A 23,190-nucleotide genomic window follows, 5' to 3' on the forward strand; every position below is an offset into this window, starting at 1 on the left:
ATATTCTCAGTCTTATTCTCTATCCCCTTTTTAATGATTCCTAACATCCTGTTTGCTTTTTTGACCGCCTCTGCACACTGCATGGACATCTTTAGAGAACTATCCACGATAACTCCAAGATCTTTTTCCTGACTCAATGTAGCTAAATTAGCCCCCATCATGTTGTATGTATAGTTGGGGTTATTTTTTCCAATGTGCATTACTTTACATTTATCCACATTAAATTTCATTTGACATTTTGTTGCCCAATCACTTAGTTTTGTGAGATCTTTTTGAAGTTCTTCACAGTCTGCTTTGGTCTTAACTATCTTGAGTAGTTTAGTATCATCTGCAAACTTTGCCACCTCACTGTTTACCCCTTTCTCCAGATCATTTATGAATAAATTGAATAGGATTGGTCCTAGGACTGACCCTTGGGGAACACCACTAGTTACCCCTCTCCATTCTGAGAATTTACCATTAATTCCTATCCTTTGTTCCCTGTCCTTTAACCAGTTCTCAATCCATGAAAGGACCTTTCCTTTTATCCCATGACAGCTTAATTTACGTAAGAGCCTTTGGTGAGGGACCTTGTCAAAGGCTTTCTGGAAATCTAAGTACACTATGTCCACCGGATCCCCCTTGTCCACATGTTTGTTGACCCCTTCAAAGAACTCTAATAGATTAGTAAGACACGATTTCCCTTTACAGAAACCATGTTGACTATTGCTCAAGAGTTTATGTTTTTCTATGTGTCTGACAATTTTATTCTTTACTATTGTTTCAACTAATTTGCCCGGTACCGACGTTAGACTTACCGGTCTGTAATTGCCGGGATCACCTCTAGAGCCCTTTTTAAATATCGGCGTTACATTAGCTAACTTCCAGTCATTGGGTACCGAAGCCGATTTAAAGGACAGGTTACAAACCTTAGTTAATGCAAGGGAAAATCCTGTGAATCAATCTAGCCAAGTTTCACACCACTAGTTGTGATAGGGCTGCTTCTTTAAGCCATATTGCAGGACAATTGGATTTATGGGGGGGGAGGGGTTCTTTCAAGAGGGACTAGGATTTGCTGCCTACATTTCCCTCACAAACATCACAAGTATAGCTGACCAGAGATAAATCTGAGCAACTGATATTTTTTTTACTTTAAAATCATTTACTGAGATGATTTATTTGGGGGCACCTAAACCAAAAATGAGGGCCATCCTGCAATTTTCAGTATAAACAGCAATCCTCATTCACGGTCTTCAGTATCTGAATAAAATGCAGAATGGGTATTTGGCCATAAATGAAATAAACTCATTTTTAAAATGTGGCCATTCGTTTCAAGGAGTGAGAGATAAGATTGGCAATCACTTGCAATCCCCACTGCTTGTATGTGCAGGGTGGAGATGGGGGTCGGGGAAGGAAAACAAACAAACAAAAAAATCTTTCCCATCAGTGTCATGTCATCTCCTGACTCATTCATTGGATGAGGAGTAAATTCTCCTCTGTTATGATCTTCATAGAAGAGAGATTTGTACCAACAGAGACTTCAGTTCGGCAACGCACTCAAGCATGTGCTTAAATTTAAGCATACCCATTGACGCCAGCGGGACTACTCATATATTTCATGTTAAGTAGGTGCTTGAGTGCTTTATTAAATCAGCACCTTAGACACCTCTGAAAATACTAGTAGAAGAGAGTGTGCATGCAAGTAACAAGCCAGCATCACTCTCCATCCTATTGCATCTGTTTTGTTCCCTTCAGGGCCAGCGCAACCCATTAGGCGACCGGGCGCTAACATTTGGGGGAACGGCGACCGGATCTTCGGCCGCCACAGTCATCATCGGCAGTTCAGGGGCGGGACCTTCCGCTGCCTCTGTCAGGGGCGGCATTTAGGGGGCGGGACCTTCTGCCGCCTAAGGCGTCAAAAAAGCTGGCAGCGCTCCTCGTTCCCTTGCTCTTGCTGTGTACAGCTAAGGATTGCGGGCAATCCGTTTGGAGGATTTGCAGGTTCAAAAGATTAAAAACAAGGTACAATTTAACAAACTTCTTTTTTTGTAAATTAAGGAAACTCCTAGCTCCCAGGCATCTTTAGACACTTACATACCTTGTAAATCTGACCCTCTGTACCGCTGTTTCCCCATCTTTAAAACGGGGAGAATACCTAGCTGAAAGGCCTCATTCAGTGCTCTTAACTCCTCAGGTAGAAGGGGATATATTCACATAGAAGGCAACCATGAAATTTTAATGACGAGCAGACAAAGTGCTGTGCCATCAAACACATTCATTTTCAAGTCTCCCTAGTGTACATGTTATATACTGAGAGGATGCGGAATCCCCTGGGCTCCACACATCTTTGGCACTGTGATTAGCTCAGTCCCTATTTCATTGGTTTGTGTGTGACTGAAGCAAGAGACATGGTTGACAGACAACAGGAGGTCTTTTTGTTAAACTAACAGGGCTCATTCTTTGCTTACTTCTGATTTGCTATCTTCAAAAGAGATGGCAGATTACATGTACAAATCAACACACTACAGATACAGGATTATGCAAAGCAATTGGGGAAATGTACATGTTTGGTAAAGTGGTCATTTCTCAATGGGAATATAGAATGCCGCATCTTGTTTATCAGACTGCTCCATTAACCTCTAATGGGACCCATCATCTAGCAGTAATTGGACTTTTTATTTGATTATTAGACATTAAGGGCTAGATTGGCACTGTACAATCCATACCTGGTAATCATGAACAGGAACAGAGATTCTCAGATAGCTGGAGCCGCATGCTGCATGAGGGATGCGAGATGCACCAGCTCTTTTCCTAGGACAACTTACTTTCCCCTCTGTGCTGGTCCAGTTTTGCTGGCTAGTGCATTAGTGGTGGGGAACCAAAACTCCATTCACACTCCATCAACCTGTGTGTGTGGGAGGGCAAGCAGACAGGAGTGGGAGTAGCAGTCAGGAAAAGGACTCCAGGAGCCCCCTTCTTCTGGCTGGCAGCACCCTGCAGCAGGAGCCTCTCTCTTCAACAGGAAAGACTTTGCTTTGCACTGCTGAACGTAGCTACACCTACCCTACATACCTACTACAAAAGGCATGCAATGTATCTGTAGCCTTAAACAGAACTAATCTCCTGGATAAACAAAGCCAATTAGAGAAGAAATATATATTAGAAATGAAAACATTAACTTGATACCTAGCAACACACGATGCAATGAGGCCCCTTAGTTTTTTGTTATGTACATCTCCGAGCACAACAGGGTCCTATTCCATGACTGGGACTACTGCAACACAAATAATAAATAGTGACAATAAATATTTGTTAAGTGAAAATTGTTCAAGAGCCCAATCACGCTCCTAACAAAGTCAATGATGAAAAATCCATTTGATTTCAGTAGCCGCAGGATCAGGGCCAAAACTGCAAAATATTTCATTGCCTTTAAGCCTCTGAGAGACTATTACTAAAATTATATGGGGTGACAGACACAAAAGCTGTAGAAAAAGCTCTTGACATGAATGTCCCTTTAAAAACAAACATTGTTTAATTATCCTTAATCCAGTGTGTAATGTTTAATATGGCATGCGAGGACCTCCATAAAATTGTCATTTTCAGAGAAACAAACCACTTTCCTTGGGTGTAGAATAAGGAGTAGGAGGGACTCCTTAAACAGCACGGAGTAGAGGAGATGGTTGGTGAGAGGAGTGGGTGGAATGTCAACCAGGTGTAGAGGTCCGGAAGACAGCCTGGGATTGAGGGCTGTTTGTGTGAGTGAGAACAGGACTGAGGGTAGAGCAGCAGAAAGGAGAAGGTCGGATGGAACAAAACCTGGGGAAATCACAAGGGCAAAAGGAAAAAATTAAGGGAGCCAGCATTGGGCTGAAGGTGTCTGGTGGACTAGAGAGCTTGTGTGCACATGAGCAAGGGAAGGTTGTCATAAATTAAAAAAAAAAAAAAACTAAACACAAAAACACACCACAACTGCAGTGCCAGCAATTCACTTTAACCTTTTCATCTGAGCAGTTTCAGAGTGAAAATAAAGTGGACTCTTGAATCCCAAGTGTTAAGCAAACCAAACTCTCTAGGAAGCTATTTTCTCAACTCAGAAGGAATTATAGTAACTCTTCTCTATCTGTCATGTGTTCCCCTCTACTTGCCTTTGCTCCTTCTGGGTAGGAAGTTAGCAAATATTCTTTTCTATTGTTCTTCTAGAGGTCGGCTGAATTTTCCTAACTTTCTCACCTGTATTATGGTCCAGACAGCTCCTTCCTTCTGCTCTTCCATTTTTATCAATTCCTCTGAGGTCCCGCACATAAACTTAGTGTTGACCACCCCCAAAACATCAGGCCCCCAAAATCATGAGACTTGCTTTAAAAGTCATGAGGATTTTTTTAAGACATTTTGAATTCTTTAATTGCCTTCTGTTTTTTAAGACTTTAGAATGTACTCAGGTCACACTTTCAGGCTTTCCCTTGCAATCAGTGAGCTAGAAAGTTGTTTTTTTATTTCTTAAATGAAAGCTGAGATTTTCATATAATCTCTCATCTCCAGGATCTGAGGCTTTAAAAGAAATCTAACATCACTAAATTGTGCCATTTTATTGTGGTTCTCATCAGATAGATAGACACACTTTTAAAGAGGCAGCAGTCCTTTATTCCTAAGGCTAACTATGCTTTTAAGATATTTGTACAGTAGAGGTCTATAATCTTGAAGCAGGATCATCTCCTTAATTTGTGTTCATTCACAACCAGCAGAGAGAATGAAAACTGAGGCAGTGAAGCAAACATTTCAGGAGTTCTCCGGCACTCTGCAGCTTAGCAAAGGTTATTTGTGTAGTTACATCTCTTCCTTTACTGAGCACATCTATAGCAGTCATTGAATCTGAATGTTTCTTTTATGCCACCTTGTATTGTTGAATTAGAGAAATCTGCATATAGCCCAAGTCTAATTATGTGACCACAAAGCCAAATAACTCTGATCCAATCAATCCTCAGCTAGAAAGTCACCAACAAAGAAAGGGAAACAATAGCAAAGAGTAATGTGCCTGCAACTATTTATTAGTTACAATCTTTTTCTAAAAGATTTTCTTATTAAGGTTTAGTGCAGTTTGGTGGGGGTGAGTGGGAAGGGGAGATCAATCCTATAAATAAAAGGTTTACGGCTAGTGTAAGATTTACAGATAGCAGTTAGAGACCCTTTTTTATTAAAAATAAACAAATCTGAAAATATTTAGCCTACCCCCATGAGATTTGTTCTTCCCCTGGGAGAGTGAAACAAAAAAATTGATACAGTGGCTTCAAGTGCAGCTTTAAGTCATCCAGGAAAAATACAAAAACAAAAACCCAAACACAATGGTCCAAATTATGCCTGACTCTGTATATCTGCATGAAGGGGTAGAAAGGAGGCACCAGAAGTCTCACCACCCTGCTGGTTAGAGACTGGGACTTAGGCTCTGCTCCTTACTAGTACTGCTGCCAACGCTACCCACTAGGAAGGGATGAGGAGCAGGATGTGGTTGTGTCCCAGCTGGCAAGATGATCAGGTCTGAGGAGTTTATGCTGCACCCATGACAATTGGTAACATGCACACACAGCTAGCTCTAGGAGACATTCTAGCTGACTCAGCCATAATTCTCACTGGGCAGTGTTGTGTGGAGAGAAAGCACAATTATCCCTCCCCCCCAAAAAAATATTTCACTGAAATTTTGGCAATTAAAAAATATATATATGTTGATCACCTGTCCTTCAGGGTTTGCTGCTGCAGTACAGTTACCTTGGACTACAAAAACAACAACAAAACCCAGAATTGAACTCACAGCTTGGCACAGAAAGAGGCAGAAAAGAAATTAAACTGGTCATAATCTCTCAAAGAACATCTTCCAAATTTCTTAACTTGAATTGTCAATCCGTTTATTGTTCTAGTTCTCGCCGTCCCCAAATCCCACTATTTTAGAAAGAATACACGTCAGTTAGCTGTCTCCTTTTCATCCCACTCACCAAACAGTCTTAATAAAAGATTTCCCTGATAAATTGCTCATTGAGCACAAAGGGAAATCTCTTCATTGTATTACATTCTTTGTCTTTAAGTAGAACAAATTCTGTTATGTTCCATGCTAGACCTTACGCTTTAAGACTCCCCCCAAACCCCAATTTATTGGGAATATATGCAGTAAGAGATTAGTAACAAATTGACAAGGCTTACACATTTTCTCTAGGAAATCTCTTTATTAACTGACCTGCCTCTATGAATACAGGAAAAAAATTACTATGGGGGAAAAATATTAAGTTCTGATGCTGGGGAAAGAATGGAAGCTACTAGAAGCAGCAATACCCGATAAAAATACTAGTGCTGAAGTCTGTGCTCCATCAAAGTCAATGACAAAACTCTTATTGACTTCAGTGGGGCCAGGATTTCTCACTAGAACTCTAGTGTGAGTGAATAGCATTTGAGAGAAACTCAGAAATTTCAGTTTCGCTCAAGCAATTAAAGAGATTGTATTTCTTTAAAAATTCAGAGACATTCAGGTTAGTCTGTCACAATCGGGAAAAAAAAAAGACAGACCAGTGTTTTCCCTTTTATGGGGGAAAGAGCAGCTGCACGGAATTCTATTAAACACACCTTTGTAGGTCAAGTTATATTTCTTTATGGAGTTACTGTTCTAGAGAGCTAGCTACACCTGTGATTCTAATGGCAAACTATTTGTAGGATTAAATGACATTATGAGTTAGTTTCCCTTTTGATTAGGGAATTGATTTGTAAGTGACAACTTTATAAATTGGTGCATTATAGCAGAACACCCTTTACACTAAAGAGTTTCTTAATCCAGAAGAAAGTTCTCCTCATCCAGATTAATGCTGTTGTTCTTTAAGAATAAAAGCTCTGTTTACTGGAGTGAAGTTATGCAGAAATAGAATTTCTTTTATTCTGGGCCTCCAAACTGCTTCAGCAATTTCTTTGATCTTGCTTGGCCACCCTGTCTATTTTACTGAATTAATTCAGAATCAAAAACATCCCTCTCTTGAGCTAAGAAGGCCAATTTCCCAGTCTTTGGTGGTTTACATGGACTAATGTGCCTCTAAGTCCTGAGCAGAGAGCAACCACTTGCATCACGTACTTTGAGGACTTAGGATAAGCTTCTTCAGATGTCTGAAACATAAGAGTAGAGCTTGTCTTGAAAGTGCCTAATCCCCAGTTTGCTGCATGTGATGTGCACATAGTTATTTAGCATTAAGAATGTTGCCATATTACTCAATTTTTCCCATCAAGAACATTCAGCAGGGAGTCTGGTGTATTAGATTTAAAGAGGCAGGGCTGGATTCTGGTCTCAATTACACAAGGAAAAAATCCATAGTAATTCCACTGAAATTAGTCTCTCTTTCCTCTGCCCCCAAATTTGCAAATGAGCATACCCACCAGATACATTGCAGATGCTACTGAAAACAAAACAATTAAAATTCTGATTACAGCCCAGTAAAACTGAGATCAGAATCTAGCATAATTTCTGTAATATTAGAAAAACAACAAGGAGTCCTTCTTTTAGCTAGACAAAAGACATTTTACACACACACACACACACACACACACACACACACACAGAGTATAAGTTTTAAACAAAAAAGTTAATACTGCACACAGCAATGATGATTGTGAAGCTTGGTTGGTGGTGGAATCAGAGGGTGGGATATTACCCAGGGAATGCCTTGCTGCTAAATGATGAACTAGCACTCGGCTGAGCCCTCAAGGTTAACACATTGTTAATGTAGCCTCACACTCTACAAGGCAGCACAAATGGAGGGAGGAGACCCAATAGATACATGGCAGTGGCTGCAAATATTCCCTGCAAAAATGAATGTGATGATGAACCCATGTTATCCCACTGGAGCACACCATTCCCTCCTCTTTCCAAAGTGCCGGGGGGTGCATGTGTGTGAGAGACAAGATATGCACCATTTATGTGTATGAGTGAGAGAGATACGCATTGCCCCTGTAAGTACGCTGACTCAACTCTAAGTACACTGCCTTTTTAAGTAGATCAGCAAGTTGAGATAGCAGCAATGCCAGCAAGCTCCCTCTGTCCTGAGCCCTGTCATGTCCTCCCTTGCTCTGTGGAAATAGGGTACAGGAGCGGGGGAGGAGGACGACACCCTGATATCAGCACCCCTCATTCCTCCCCACCCCTGCATAGCAAGTAGGAGCCTCCCAAGAGCAGTTCCAAGGCAGAGGGGTGGTAGGGTGACCAAACAGCAAATCGGGACGGAGGTGGAGGGTAATAGGAGCCTATATAAGAAAGAGATCCAAAAATCAGGACTGTCCCTATAAAATCGGGACATCTGGTCACCCTAAGGGCAGGAGCAGCACACGACAGTGGGAGGAGGAACACCTGAACGACCTGGCAATTGATAGCCTGCTGGGAACTTGGGGGAGCTGATAGCCCACCCTGGTTCCAAGAAGAATCAAACTGTTAATGAGGGCCTGGTCCTGCATCAAAGCAAATAGGAACTTTCCATTGGACTTCAAATGGCATGATCCTCTGCCTAATCTCAGTGGTTCTCAGCTTGTCTACTGTATCCCTTTCCAGTCTCGGATTTGATTTGCATATCCTCCCCCCCCCCTGCAAGTTTCATCTCACTTAAAAGCTACTTGCTTACAAAAATCAGACATAAAAATACAAAAGTGTCACAGCACACTTACTGAAACATTGCTTACTTTCTCATTTTTTCCCTGTATGAAATCTTAGTTTATACTGACTTTGCTAGTGCTTTTTATGTAGCCTGTTGTAAAATGAGGCAAATTTCTAGATGAGTTGATGTACCCCCCAAAAGACCACTGTGTACACCCAGGGGTACACACACCCCTGGTAGAGAACCACTATCTGATTACAGATACAAGCATATAGAATTAGTTACCTAGGTCAAGTAAACTTTCCTGTGTTTTTGTCTATATGTGTATAACTACACAAAGCCACCCACACAGAGAAAGAGAGAAACCACACACTGTATTAGATTTTCTCAGTATTTCTAAGTGACTTGTAAAGGACTTTCTAATGTACTAGCATTTAATGCTGCTGCTTATTTCACCTCAAAAGGTTATTTGCCAAGGAGTAATGTTTTTGTTTATTTTTATTCTTCTGTAGATTTCCAAACTTTAACAAATATGAAATAACAAATACCTAAAAAGGTAAAGTAATAAATACTTTGGAAAGCAAATATACAAGTATTACATTAAATAATACTTCACACTTACCTTTAAAGAGCTTCGGAAACATGAGTCAATGGCTCTGCACAACACTTTCATTAGTCAGGTAAGTCATTATCAACTGATTTAGAAACTGACACAGCAGGGTTAAGTAACTTAACCAACATCTCCAAGAGAATTATAGTGTAAACGTGCATTAGAGCTTAATACTTCCTGGCTTTAATTGCTGTGTTTAGACCCCTAGAACACACTTGGTTGAATAGGGCTGTATGTAGACACTCTCTGTGAACAACGTGTGCGGCTCATCCCCACTTACTATTTGCTATTTAGAGCTGCCTACACTGAGGTTTTTAGGAAACTTTCATACCATCTGTAACACTGCCGCAGGTTCGTTTGCACTCGCCATTGTGGGCACACCAATGCAGATTACCCACAGCTGTTTTTACCCCCATGGGATCTAGTCCTACTTTGTGCTGGGTTACAGGGCATATTGGTTAAAAAGAGAAAACAGAGGCAGCTGGTCCATATTAGGGGTCATTCCATGGAGCTATACCATTGTTAGAGCAATGTTAGGAAACTTTCCCAAAAACCACAGCCTTCTAGTAGAGCCAGTTAGTGCTGGTGTCAGAGAAATAAGGCCCTGATCTCAAAGAGTGTTTGAACTAATAGATGAAGTATTGCTAACATAGGTCTTATTATTTTTAATACTATATTTGCAATGGAGCTAAATTTTCAAGAGGCCTTCCTAATTTTTCCTTGTGTGCTATTGTTTGGTCACCCACACCTCAACAACGTGTGTGCAAAATGCTACTCCTGGTGTAGGTGGTGTAATCTGACTTAATAGCATTCTAAATCCATTTTCACTGATGTGACTCCACAAAGTAAAAGGCATATCAGGCACTGAACCAACATGAAGGACTATCCCTGTTCTTCACCAATTTGATGACTCATGCTCCCTCTGCCTATTGTGCTCAATAAACATCACTAAGAGAATGTATCATTTCCCTTTAACAATAAGAAAAGAAAAACACAATTAGTATTTACCAGCTGGCAAAGAGAAGGATGCAAACATAAGATGATAAATACAAAATGGCCATTCAAGGACTGCAGCTGCTATATCTTATCAAAGAAGTTACTTTTAACTACTTTTTTGTCTGTATGTTGGTGAACCAGATATCTACTGGAGTCAAAGAAGTTAGGCTTTGATAGGAAAATCTCTTCTTCCTATGGAAATAAGAACCTTGTCTTCTGTCCTGGTGCTCTATTGGTCAGACATGTACTTGATGTTCTAGCATTTGTTTTCATAAACATGTTGAGGCTGCTTCAGAAGGAACAGGTATAGCACAGTGGTTTGAGCACAGCGCTGTTCCTACACAGCTGGATGACCAGCACTGTAAACTCCCAGCACTGCAACTCTCTAGTGTAGCCAAGCCCTTAGTCTGCTAAACCCAGGATTGTGAGTTCAATCCTTGAGGGGACCATTTAAGGAAGTGGGGTAAAAATCTGTCTGGGGATTGGTCCTGCTTTGAGCAGGGGGTTGGACTAGATGATCTTCTGAGGTCCCTTCTAACTCTATGATTCTTCTATAACTGTAAGACCAGCTTGCACATGGAGGAGACCTACTGCCTATAGGTCTCCTTGGTCCTGCTGGAAATGCTCAGCAGGGAATCTGCAAAAGGCTCCTGGTGAAAAATGACCTGTGATTTGGGGTGTTTCAATCATTTGGTCCCCAATTTAAAAGACCTTAAAGGGCCTGATTTTCAGAAGGTCGGAGCTGAGCACTCTCCAACATCAAGTCCCTTTATGGTGGCTCAAGTCCGTCACCTAAAAATTGAGGCACACAAAATCACTAGTCACTTTTGGATATCTTAGCCAGGGCCTGTTGCTGTGGGGGCATAGGACAACAGACCACATAGAAGCACAAGGTATTCACAGGTCCTGAGGCAGGTTGAACCGCCTGCTTCTTTAAAGCCAACTCACTGATTTTGTACTATATTGTCAAAGAAGTGAGAGAGAAAAAGGCAACTCTTTAAAAGAGATATGTAAGTACTGTGGTTGTTTATTGCATGTCTAAAAATGGGTGTACTATTACACAGTGATGACAAAGCTGCAAATGTTCATGAAATGCAGCATGGGTTGTTTGTTTGTTTGTTTGTTTTTTCTGCAGCATTCATATCACTTCAAGGATCTTTTTTTCATCCTGCTGCAAACCTTTTGCAAATTGAAAGCCAGACCTTATTTCACCGACATCTGCTGCTGTCTGACTAGCAGTATTGATTGAAGATAAAAGACACACACACTAGATATATCCAGTTCTAGAAGTACTACTGATTTGTTTTTCCATTAAACATAGTTGATTCCTGTACTCTTTTAGCCTACTCTCTATCAAAGGAAGGGCTAATGTTATTTAAAGGCTTCCTCTTTATTACATATTACTCACATAACAATCTCTGTTTTAGTTTATGATGCATTTAGGAAACATTGCATCAGACAACACTGCTAACATTAGTAGGACAGATTCTGGTAGTTCCTGGTGCAAGGGCACAATGGTGTAACATGGATTGCACAAGAGGTTGGCTCTGCTGCACAGGGTTTGGCAAAAATCCTTTGGTAAATCCAGCTCCTTCTTCCTGCTAGAGCAGTGTTTCCCAAACTTGGGATGCCGTTTGTGTAGGGAAAGCCCCTGGCGGGCCGGGCCGGTTTGTTTACCTGCCATGTCCGCAGGTCCGGCCAATTGCGGCTCCAGGCCAATAGGAGCTGCTGGAAATGGTGGCCAGTACGTCCCTCAGCCCGCGCCACTTCCAGCAGCTCCCATTGGCCTGGAGCAGCGAACCGTGGCCAGTGGGAGCCGCAATCGGCCGGACCTGCAGATAAACAAACTGGCCCAGCCCTCCAGTGGCTTTCCCTACACAAGCGGTGTCTCAAGCTTGGGAAACACTGTGCTAGAGCTATGCAGAGCTAGCTCTCTGACAGGAAGCAGGATGGGATGAGGTGATAGTTGTGAAGTGCCATAGTCTGCATACACGCATCCCACTTCATTGACTGGTATACAGAATGAGTAGCACACTATACTCCCCATAAGGTGATGGGGCTACTGCTCTGGTCTGCATATCCAGGCATCCCAATAACTCCTCCTGGGGACCCTACAACACTGCCCTCCAGTATGCAGACAGAATCTTGCCTAGCACATGCAGTCAAGTAGAATTGCATTGACTAAACACAAATATTATGTCTTGGATGGCACACTGTTTCTTAGGAAGGAACAATTGCTTTATGATTAAGGTAGTGGACGGTGACTCAGGTTCAAGTCTCTTTTCTGCCTCAGACATTCTTGTGTTACCTTGGGCAAGTAACTTAATAACTCTGCCTCAGTTTCCCTTCTGTACCATGGGAATAACACTTCCTCTGTCTATCTTGTCTACTTAGATTTTAGGCTTCTTGGGGCAGACACTGTGTATCATGATGTGTATGTACTATGCCTCACACAATGGGACCTTTAGATACAAAATAAAATAATTATTATGAATAATAACGTTATTTAAAAGCCAGTTGGAATGTTGAAAATATTTTAAGAGCACCATCACCATTTGATCCACTTACCAACCACTTCATCTTCTCATATACAAAGATTTCCTGGTCATGTGATTGTCTCCCCTCCAACCCCACCCCAACAATCACCAAGGAAACTTCTTTATTTTTTCTCAGTTTTTCTTTTACATGTGTTTTCACATTAGGACTAGAGGTGCTCTAGCATGTGTTCAGGATCACTAGCGTTAAGCCAACAGGACTTCTTCTAGGGTCAGGGAATCCAGGCTAGCAGATCCTGAGGAAGGATGTGGGGCTGTGGTTGTTCAGGTGCATTGATTTATTTTCATATTAGTTCTGTACCTTCTTCCTCCTGAGTGAACTGAGTAAAAAAATTCCTTTGAAAGACAACCATTGATGGCTGCAATGACATTGTGTGTTCAAAGTCTTGACAATGCACCTAACATTTAAAACACACACACCTTTGGGTTTTCATTCTCTCTTAGCCCTGTCCTGTGTCATGATTTCAATGTGTATCTGGAATAAACCTGACACTACATCATAGGGATTTGTATTACCAAGATCTCATAGCATAGGTGAACATTGCAAAGATTAAACTTTCAACAAGATATCTGTTCTCTAAAAGAAAATGATGCTTTCCTTATTTGTGGTTGTTATTTACAAAGGATAGAGAATGAAAGGAAAAGGCATTTGGATTTCAGAGCTGTAAAAGCTAATTCACACAAGAAAATTATCAGATGGTGCCTTTCAGATCTAACAGCTCATAAGTTCTAAAGTGTGCTAAAACTCAACCACTGCCATTTAAGTCCAAGTCCTTTATGGACAAGTCTGCAAGAGCACCTGAACAACTCAAATTTAGCCATTACCCAAACTATCTATCAAAGAATTCTTTAATACACATGAAAATGACATATTCGGAGACCTCCATTTTCTCAGAAGAGCTGCAATACCTCCCTTTTTCTTCAGTGATTGCTGTTTCACCCCTTTCTCTCTCATAAAAAGGTAGTTCTGTTGAAGCCTTTTCTTTGTATCTGAAGTTGGCGTTAGTAGAAATAGGTAATTGTTGTGTGCATGTGCAACTTCTAAATGGTTTTCTGTATATGTGTGTGTCCTGAACTGGTTAGGGCTCTGGTCACTGAAGGGCACTGTCCCTTCCTTATGGCCTGATAAGAACTGGACTTACACATCTGAGCAAGTATAGGACAAATCCTCAACTGGTAGAAATCATCCTACATCAGTTTATACCAGCTAAGGATGTGCCCCACAGGATTTATCAAGATATGTAAATAGCATAGGTTATATTCAAACTTTGATTACACCACCTTCTGCTGGTGTAACGCGGGAATGTGGTGGATTTTCCACACCCAAGTGACCCAGTTTTGCTAAATACCCAGAACCCCTTCTCCGCAAATTGGTGTTGGTTAGAAAAGGGGCATCGCCAGGGCACCTAGTAGATGTGCTAATTCAGTGCAGTATATCACTGTGCATCTCCTATGAGGTCCCAGATATAAATTAAAGCTGCTCTGGTAGAACCCAGCAGGAGGGCAGTGGATGGCAGGTTGCTGTCTTCTCTAGGTGATGCAGCTGTCATTGATGCATGGGGGCGATTTGCCTCATTCTTGCAACAGGGAGGGTAAATCAGGCCCGATGGTGGGGTCAGACAGACCTGCACACAGACACACATACAGAGCATTTACTTCTTGAGTTAAACAGCCGGAGCAGAATACCAGCATTTTTTTCCTAACAAAGGCTGAGCACTGGCCCAGCTGAGTGAAATAACAGAGGAAAATGTTTCCATTTGTTTCACACAAAAAACAAAATCTAAAAAAGAAAAACTATTAATTCAAGGTTGGATTCAGACCCACTCTACAGTACTCCAACAGCACCTTTATATCAATGCCCTGCTCCCCAGCTTACACCCACACGGCAGCATGCCAAGTGTTCTATCCATTTGCTTGTCTACCATGAGAACAATTGGGGTTCACCAATTGCTGGGAATACGAACAACATTAATCATTAATAGGGATGAATAAATGTTTATCATAGATTTAATGTGTATGGCCTTGGACCCAGTTTTGGAACAGTGAAGAAGCGGTTAGAGGGGAATAAGCTGTCGTGAAATGAGGAAGTGAAACTGCTGCAAGAGTCTGTACTAAAATTGCTTAGGTACAGACTCATAATGGACATGTTTGCTGTGTTGGACCCAGACTTGTGACCAGGTGTGTACTCACACATACACACACACTATATGAATATGTGGTCACAAATGGCAAGGTCAGCAAGCGTCTAAAGAGAGGGTCACATCTGGCTCCAGAAGCTGTAGAATGCTGATGATTAGTGACACACTTAGAAGTGCTGACCTGTCCTGCTAATCTAGGAGATTGTGTGTTTTTCTGGAAAATGACCATATCTAGATTCCTATTGGCCTGTATCAAATGTCTCTAAACTGGGCCCAATGTTAGTTTGTCAAGGGACCATGAAGGAGATGCCATCGGGGGACGTAACAGAGAAGCAAACACCAAAATATAACTTGCAAGACCAAAACACAAGGGCATTGCTTCCTGAATTTCAAAGCCAAATCATCATCAAGCCAAAGCATCTGAGAGAGTGAGAGGCATAGGAGTATGGGATATGGAAGGATTAATGGCCAAGCTAAAATGACCTGGGATGCGGTCAGGGATGAAATTAACTTAAAGGACTTACTGGTACTCTGGAGCCCTTATGAGAGTCCGGGGCCTGAACTGGAAGAGGCATGGCCTCTACTGGAAGAAGTGGGGCCTTTAAACTCCAGGCACTTTAAATCAGGATTTAAAAGGCCCGGGGCTGGGGCAGCCCTGGAGGTGATTTAAAGGGGCCTGGGACTCCAACTGCTGCTACCGCAGTGGAACCCTGGGTCCTTTAAATCACCACCAGAGCCCCATGGCTGCTACCCCAGGGCTCCAGCAGCAAGGCGTGGGTGGCGATTTAAAGGGCCCCACAGGGTAGTAGCAATGGGAGCCTGGGCCCTTTAAATCACCACCCAAGCCACGCTGCCGGAGCCCTGGGGTAGCAGCGGCAGCCGGGGGCTCAGGCGGTGATTTAAAGGGCCTGGGGCTCAGGCTGCCGCTACCACCCCACGCCCTTTAAATCATCCCCGGAGCCCTGCTCCCGAAGCCCTGGGGTAGCGGCGGTGGGGCTCCGGCAGCTATTTTAAGGGCCAGCACAGTAGCAGCTGCTGCAGCCCCGGACCCTTTAAATAGCCGCTGGAGCCCCACTGCCACTACTCCAGGGCTCCGGGGATGATTTAAAGGGCCGGGGAGGTAGCTGCGGCAGGAGTCCCGGGCCCTTTAAATCGCTGCCCGAGCCCCGCCGCTGCTTCCCCAGGGCTCCGACAGCAGGGCTCTGACGGCAGTTTAAAGGGCCTGGAGCTCCAGCTGCTGCTGGGATCCCCAGGCCCTTTACATTGCCACCAGGGGAAGCCGATCCACCAGGGAAAGCTGTTGCCGGTACACCATTCCGGGGCGTACTTTCACCTCTGGATGCAGTAACACTGAATAACTCATAAGAACATGAGCTCAAAAGAACGGCCATACTGAGTCAGACCGATGGTCCGTCTAGCATCCTGTCTTCTGACAGTAGCTGGTGCCAGATGCTTCAAAGGAAATGAACAAAACAGGGAAATTATCCCCTTTTGTCCAGTTCCAGCTTCTAGCAGTTGTAGGTTTAGGGCGGCATGTCTCAAATGCTGCCACCATGTCCACATGCAGCCACAAGGGGCTTTTCTTGCGGCCATAGCCTACTGGGCAGTGATGTGGGGGACGGGGAAGCAGCCCTTCCCCAGGCCCGCCAGCAGGGGTTGGACCTTGTCACAACTTTGGAGCCACAAACGCTGGAGGAGCAGGCAATACAGTGTGAGTTTCCCACCTTCCCCGGGGACAGTGGAGCTCAGGTTTCCAGCTTCTGCCCTGGGGTGATGGGCGGCAGGCTCCGACTGTGGGGCTTTAGGCTCTGGCCACATGGTAGCGAGCATCAGGCTCCAGCCATGGGGCTTTGGGCTCCAGCTCCAGGCTCACCCTTGCCCCCACCACCACCACCACCCTTGGCCCCCACTGTGTCCTATGGCCCTGGGCTTTGGCTGCGTAGTGGCAGGCTCCAGTCCCCAGCCACAGGGCTTGGGATTTCGGGCTCCGGCCCAGGGCTCGCCACCCACCCACCCCCATTGCCCCTGGCCCTTGTTGCCTCCCTATCCACCTCCCCATCCAGGGCTTAATTTGTCCCCTAGTTTACCGGGACTGAGTAAATCTATTGTGAAAAGTGATATTTGTATGTTTGTTAAAAACGCTTTTCATTGCCTCCCCGCTAACTAGCAAGTAGACTTCTGTGAAAAGAGATATTAACAAACATACAGATATCACTTATCACAGCAGCAGACTCACTAGTTAGCAAGTCTAAAAAAGAAAGAGCAACCAAAAAATGAAAGAAGCAAAAACAAAAGAAAGACAAGAATGTGCAAAGCACCTTATTTGTGTTTCTATTCTGTTTTGGTCCAGTAAAGAATAGACACAACTGTAGTTTATTTTTGAGTTTGCAAAAAACCCCACAATCCTACCATAAATGTGCAGAACTCACTCTGCAGCACCTCCTGCTGGTCGTCTCAGGTAATTAGCTCTTTGACCCAGGAGCGCCCCCTGTCAGCCGGTGATCCGCTACCACTGCTGGCCCCCATGTCCCTTCCAGGACCCCAGTGCCCCCTTAACTGGGTGCTGCCCCTGGCAGTACCCCCACAGTTCTGGGTCTCCCCCTCCCAGTCTCCATCTAGCCCCTGTTCACTGGGGCAAACTACAGTATAAGCCACTCATCACAGGCAAAGGGGTTTGGGCCTGCTGCCTCTGGCTACCCATGGGCTGCCCCCTGCAACCCAGTACCTAATAGGCCCTACCAGGCCTGCAGCCTGGGGCTTTCCTAGGCCGGAGCTCCCCAGCTCCCTTGGTCTTTCCCCAGCCCCACTCCAGATACCTGATTAACCTCCCTGCAGCCCGGCCCTTCTCTCTCTGAACACAGACTGTCTGCTTGAGCACCTGGCTTAAGCCTTTATAGGGCCAGCTGGGCCCTGATTGGGGCATGGCCCCAGCTGAGCCTGCTTCCTCCCAACCAGCCCAGGCGTCTTGCCCTTCCACAGCCCTCTCCTGGGCTGTTTTAAACCCCTCCAGGCAGGAGCGGGTAATCACCCCACTACACTTACATAAAGAAATTACAATGATTTGAACATGTATATGTGCTACTTCTTTCGGAAAAAACAATTTAATTATCATATATACCTGTTCATAAGCCGATTTTTTTTTAGTAAAAAAGGGAAGCACCAGAGAAGGGGGTTGGCCTATGAATGGATATAGAGAGGGAGAGGTGGGACACAGCCCCTCCCCACAACAGAGGGAGCAAGGAGAGGCAGCACAGCCAGCAGAGACAGAAGGGAAGAGGCAGGGCCAGAGTCTCTCCGCTTCTGGCCATGCTGCTCTCCCCCCAGCCTCCGAAACAGCTGCAGCAATACTGCTCAGCACTGGCCCCCCCAGAGCAGGCTGTGGCCGCGCCGCCTGGCCCGCCAGAGCACGCTGCGGCCGTGCCGCCCGGCCCAGCCCGCTGGAATATGCTGCGGCCTCGCTGCCCAGTCTGGTCCACCAGAGCAGCCTGCGGTCGCGCTGCCCAGCCTGCCGCAGCAGCTCCAGCCAGGTCAGAGACATCCTCCCCTAGCTGTCCCCAGATAAGGTGCGAATGGATGGGATGGGTCATGTGGGGTTTGGTCACAGGGATTACTCCTCGACCCCCAGCTTCTCCCTCCAAAAAACATTTCCCCACCAGTTGCTGTCCCGGACCATCAGGGTAAGCAGCTGGCTCTTTGTTTACTTAGGTTTACCTCTGTGCCTGCGGACACTCGAGGTAAACAAACCATTTCAGCCCACCAGCGGCTTATCCTGATGGCCTGGGAGCCAAAGTTTGCTGACCCCTGAATTATAGGATCGCCTTATGAATGGGCTGATTGGTTTACCCGCCACGTCCACAGGCTCGGCCAATCGTGGCTCCCACTGGCTGCGGTTCGCCGCTCCAGGCCAATTGGGGTGGCAGGAAGCGGCGGCCAGCACATCACTCGACTCACACCACTTCCCACCACTCCCATTGGCCTGGGACTGCATTCATGAGAGTGCTCCCACCAATTTTTAGATTTCTGGATTTTCAGGGTTTAGGCACCTAGCTCCTTTAAGGCACCTATGAAAATCCCAGCTTCACTTACTATACATTTGGTCTGACAGCCAATCCAGTTGTTTCAGATAGTCATATGAGATACAGTAAAATAGTTCTGCACTGATATTTTAGCTAATTAATACACTGAGTTCCCAAACACCTGATCAGCTGGAGGTTGAGAAAGGGTCACTTTAAATGTCTTGTTTATTGTTTTATCATCTGTTTTTCTATTATTTTGAAAAAAAATAAGGAAAACACTTTTTTGTAAAGAAAAAGGATCGTGTGACTTATATTTTCCTCCAACACCCACAAAGCAAAATATTCCTCTGCCTGAATGACTGATTTTTGGATTAAAGAAACAATAAACAAAAGAAAATGTAACTATAAAATCTCATGAGGGAAAGAAAGTCAGAACACAGTGACTGGAACATTCTGCCTCAGAACTGAAAGACAAAAATGTCAGGTGCCTCACAACCACCAGCACTGAGACTCATCTGTATTTAAAAGTGCAGCATAGAGAACAGAGAATGATCACATCTTACTTCAGTTACTTAGATAGGTACATCACTATGACCTGGTCTGTAAGAGACCACTAGCACTGGACAAGTCTGAAACTACACCATCTCTAGGGCAAAAAGGCCCTGGATTTAAGTTACTTAAATGGATTCCACATTTGAGGCTTGATTTTAAAGGTACTGCTGAGAACTTGCCACCAATACAGAAGTCAGTAGAGGCTGAGATATACAAAGTATAGATAGCTAGATAGATCCTTTCAGGATCATACCGTTACTGCAGCATTTCTGGCACATCTCAGCTGGGAAAAATAAAAAAGCTGTATTTCACAGCTGTGATATCATCCTCACAAGCTATATTTCACCAAGAGCTGCTATAAAACCTCTCCCATGACATCACAACTGTGAAATATAACTGGCTTCAAGTGCAGAAAACTCCCCCTCAGGAATAATTGTTTCCTGGCAATTGACAGAGGACTGTTCCTTTAAATGGCTGGTGCGAGCCCTGTCCATGTTGTTCTGCTCTTGCCAGCACTTCTGAGGAAGGGTTATGTACAGGAGCATGGAGATAATGCCCCTCTGCAGGATTTGTCCACAGGGGTAATGAAAGAATGATGGGGATGCCTGAGAAAATGATGATTTCCACTATCCTGTGCCCCAGCGGCACATCCAGACTGCACTAATGGCTAAATAATAGGTTTACTCATATGCTGTGCTCCATATCTCAGACCCTTCCTCCCCAATAAGGGGACCCATGTGCACACAGACAGAACTAACTTATCATCAGTCATTTCACATCTGCACTCGGAGCAAATATCATGACAAGCTTGCTGTCAAATGGCAGCTTGCCAGAGCTGAAAACAGCCACGGTACTAATTAACTCACCTGTAAAATTTGCAATCACACTCTAAAGCTTGCTGCCAGGAAGACTCCTGACCAGAAAATGAGAATTGCAAATGCCATGGGAGATGGAATATTCTATTTCATACCACACTGGAGAACAGACCCATTTGAATGGACCAAACTCAGAGGTCGTGCATGAGTAGGAGTGTACATTGCAACAGTGGTGAGTAGGGGGAGTCTTAGGGCAGGGTTTCTCAAACAGGGGATGCTGCTTGTTTAGGGAAAGCCCCTGGTGGGTCGGGTCGGTGTGTTTACCTGCCCCCTCCGCAGATCCGGCCGATCACAGCTCCCACTGGCCGCGGATCACTGTTCCGGGCCAATGGGAATTGCTGGAAGTGGCGGCCAGTAAGTCCCTCAGCCCGTGCCGCTTTCAGCAGCTCCCATTGGCCCGGAGCAGCAATCCGCGGCCAGTGGGAGCCGCGATTGGCCGGTCCTGTGGACAGGACAAGTAAACACACCAGCCCAGCCCGCCAGGGGCTTTCCCTACAGAAGCGGCGACCCCTGTTTGAGAAACCCTGTCTTAGGGTATATCTATGCTGCAGTCAATGGGGTGATTATAGCTCAGGTAGGCATACGAACACCAGCTTTAATCTAGCTAGTGCACCTAAAAACAGGAGTGACACTGTGGTGGCCAAGGCTTAAGCACAGGATATATAGGCCCACCCAGAATACTAGGAACATACTTGCATTCTTAGTATGCACTGAAGCCTGTGCTGCCATGTCTTCCCTGCTATTTTTAGCCATTCTAGGTAGATTAAAGCTACCTGAGCTGCAATCACACCTTCAGCTGCAGCATAAATATATCTATAGTGAGTCTAGAGGGCATTTAAGGTGGTGTAACATACACATTGTGCGGACTGGAAGAAGGTATAAGTTATACCAGTTTCAGTGTCTGTCTGTCTGCCTAGCTTCCTTTCTCGGCATTTATATTAGTATTGCCTTACACATTCCAGAACTTGAGACACATAATTATTTCTCTTTCTCACCGTCTACTCCTCCAATCAGTGGGGCATCTTTCTTTGCATTTGGAGAGAGGGTACATATGTTCAGCGGGTATATTTTCTGATTGCTACATCTGTGATTGATGGGGCAAATTCAGCCCCAGCCTAAGTGGACACAACTCCCATGGACAGCAGGGCTGAAGTGTTCCTGTTTGTCTAATGAATGTTAATAAGAGTTCAGTGCAAAACTCCCCTATGCATCAAGAGGGGACTAGACACTGTGTCTCAGTATCAAACATTCCCTTTTCATTCCTCCTGTTAAAAATGTCTTAGCACAACACAGACTTTTAACTATTTATTGTATGTTACTTGCAGACTAGTAAAAGGGCATTATTTTAAACAGGCTTGCTCCACTATCAGGTATTCCTCTAAAATAGCTAAATGGTATTTTTTCATATATAGGAAAGGATTTAATCAAAAAGAAATGTAAGAGATTTGGGGTTATTTTGTGAAGTTTATAGAATAGTGACAGATTGAAAACAGTGGCTAACACCATCCAACTCAGTCGCTGCATCTGAAGGACCAAATTCTGCCTTACTAACATCTTTGGAAGAAAAGAGACTTCAGTTCAGGGCAGAATCTGATCCTTAATAGATGCCATTACCTGAATAGAGCTTTGTGAAATGTTTACAACAAAAACCAAAAACCTTATTCTCTCCTTGTTTTAGATTTTGATATAATATTGAACCATCATCATAAAAATCTTCCTTTGCAAACATTTTGAGAGATGATACGCTGAATTTTAAGCAAACTCAGAATGATTTGTGGTTTTGTATTGAGATTAAGCAAAATAAATTGTTGCAGTTTCTTTGAAAAACCAGGTGAAACTCAGCCATTTCATAAACGTTTTATTCTGGATTTGTTTGAACTCGAATTAGGCAAACTAGTCACTCCAAAAAACATTTTGTAGGAAATGTCTTTCTCATTTGTGTTCAGTATTCCTACATGTTCCCTGTTCATTACTCATGTCACACGATATCATTTCTGCTCCCAGATTGGATGTCTGAAACTTTTTAAAAAATAAGAGAGGAAAATTGCAAATAACACACTTGTGCAACACATTTTCGGGAAACACCTATTTATTCATGCTGAAATTCATGAATTTTTTAGGGTTTATGATAATTTTCACAATTCCTCAGTGGATGGTAAAGGCCAGGCCTGATGAGAGGAGGCCTGCTATGATAAAGATAAAGTAAACCTTAAGACGGTCAAGAAAAGCAAAGTTAAAAAAAGAAGTAAGGGCAGCCTGGCTAAGCTGCTCACAAAAGCTGGCTGCTGCTAAATATATAATATGCATAAACATATAACTATAAAACATAAACAACACACTAGAACACACCATAGATAACAGGAGGACAGGAACAGGAGCCCCAATGACAGATGGAAAGAGGGAAAAATGATGGAAATGATGGTTTTGTTTGTTTTTTGTCCAACACAAACCAGGGGGTGGTAGGGGGTGTACTTAAGAAGGGTTGGGGTTGTAAACTTCCCTTGCACCACCACCTCAACCTCAATGGTGATGTGTATTTGTGTGTGTATTTTGTAATGTGATGCAGAATGCTTCCTTGTGTTCCAGGCTAGGGGGCAGGGGGGCCGCCACTGACTGAGCCTGAGTCCAGGCTGAGTACACATATGGGCTGGCTAGCTGTGCTAGCTGCACACACTGGACCGTTGGAGGGCCGGGAGCGGAGGGAGGCCTTTTCGATAGCCAACCTGGCGGCGTGCCGTGCCTTACTTACTTTTGGGTTTGGGGGGTTTGGGGGTCTGGGTCTGGTGGGCTATCTTCATCTATCTGGGGGGCACAGCACACAACAGAACAACACACGCGCTGAGAGTGATATCAACATTGG

The 23,190-nt window shown here is 44.1% G+C and overlaps 1 protein-coding gene and 1 long non-coding RNA gene across 2 annotated transcripts in view; one reads left to right on the forward strand and one right to left on the reverse strand.

Moving 5' to 3' along the window:
* LOC120397778 (cadherin-6) overlaps positions 1-23,190 on the forward strand; it is a 122,450-nt gene that overhangs the window by 33,732 nt on the left and 65,528 nt on the right. The window lies entirely within an intron of this gene.
* The window catches only part of LOC120397780, a 47,969-nt gene continuing 28,443 nt past the window's right edge, over positions 3,665-23,190 (reverse strand). The window contains exon 4 of the long non-coding RNA XR_005594002.1: positions 3,665-3,795. This is a non-coding gene — a long non-coding RNA (uncharacterized LOC120397780). The remainder of the gene's footprint in view (positions 3,796-23,190) is intronic.

The sequence above is a fragment of the Mauremys reevesii genome, linkage group 2 (assembly GCF_016161935.1).
Source record: "Mauremys reevesii isolate NIE-2019 linkage group 2, ASM1616193v1, whole genome shotgun sequence".
Classification (NCBI taxonomy): Eukaryota; Metazoa; Chordata; order Testudines; family Geoemydidae; genus Mauremys; species Mauremys reevesii.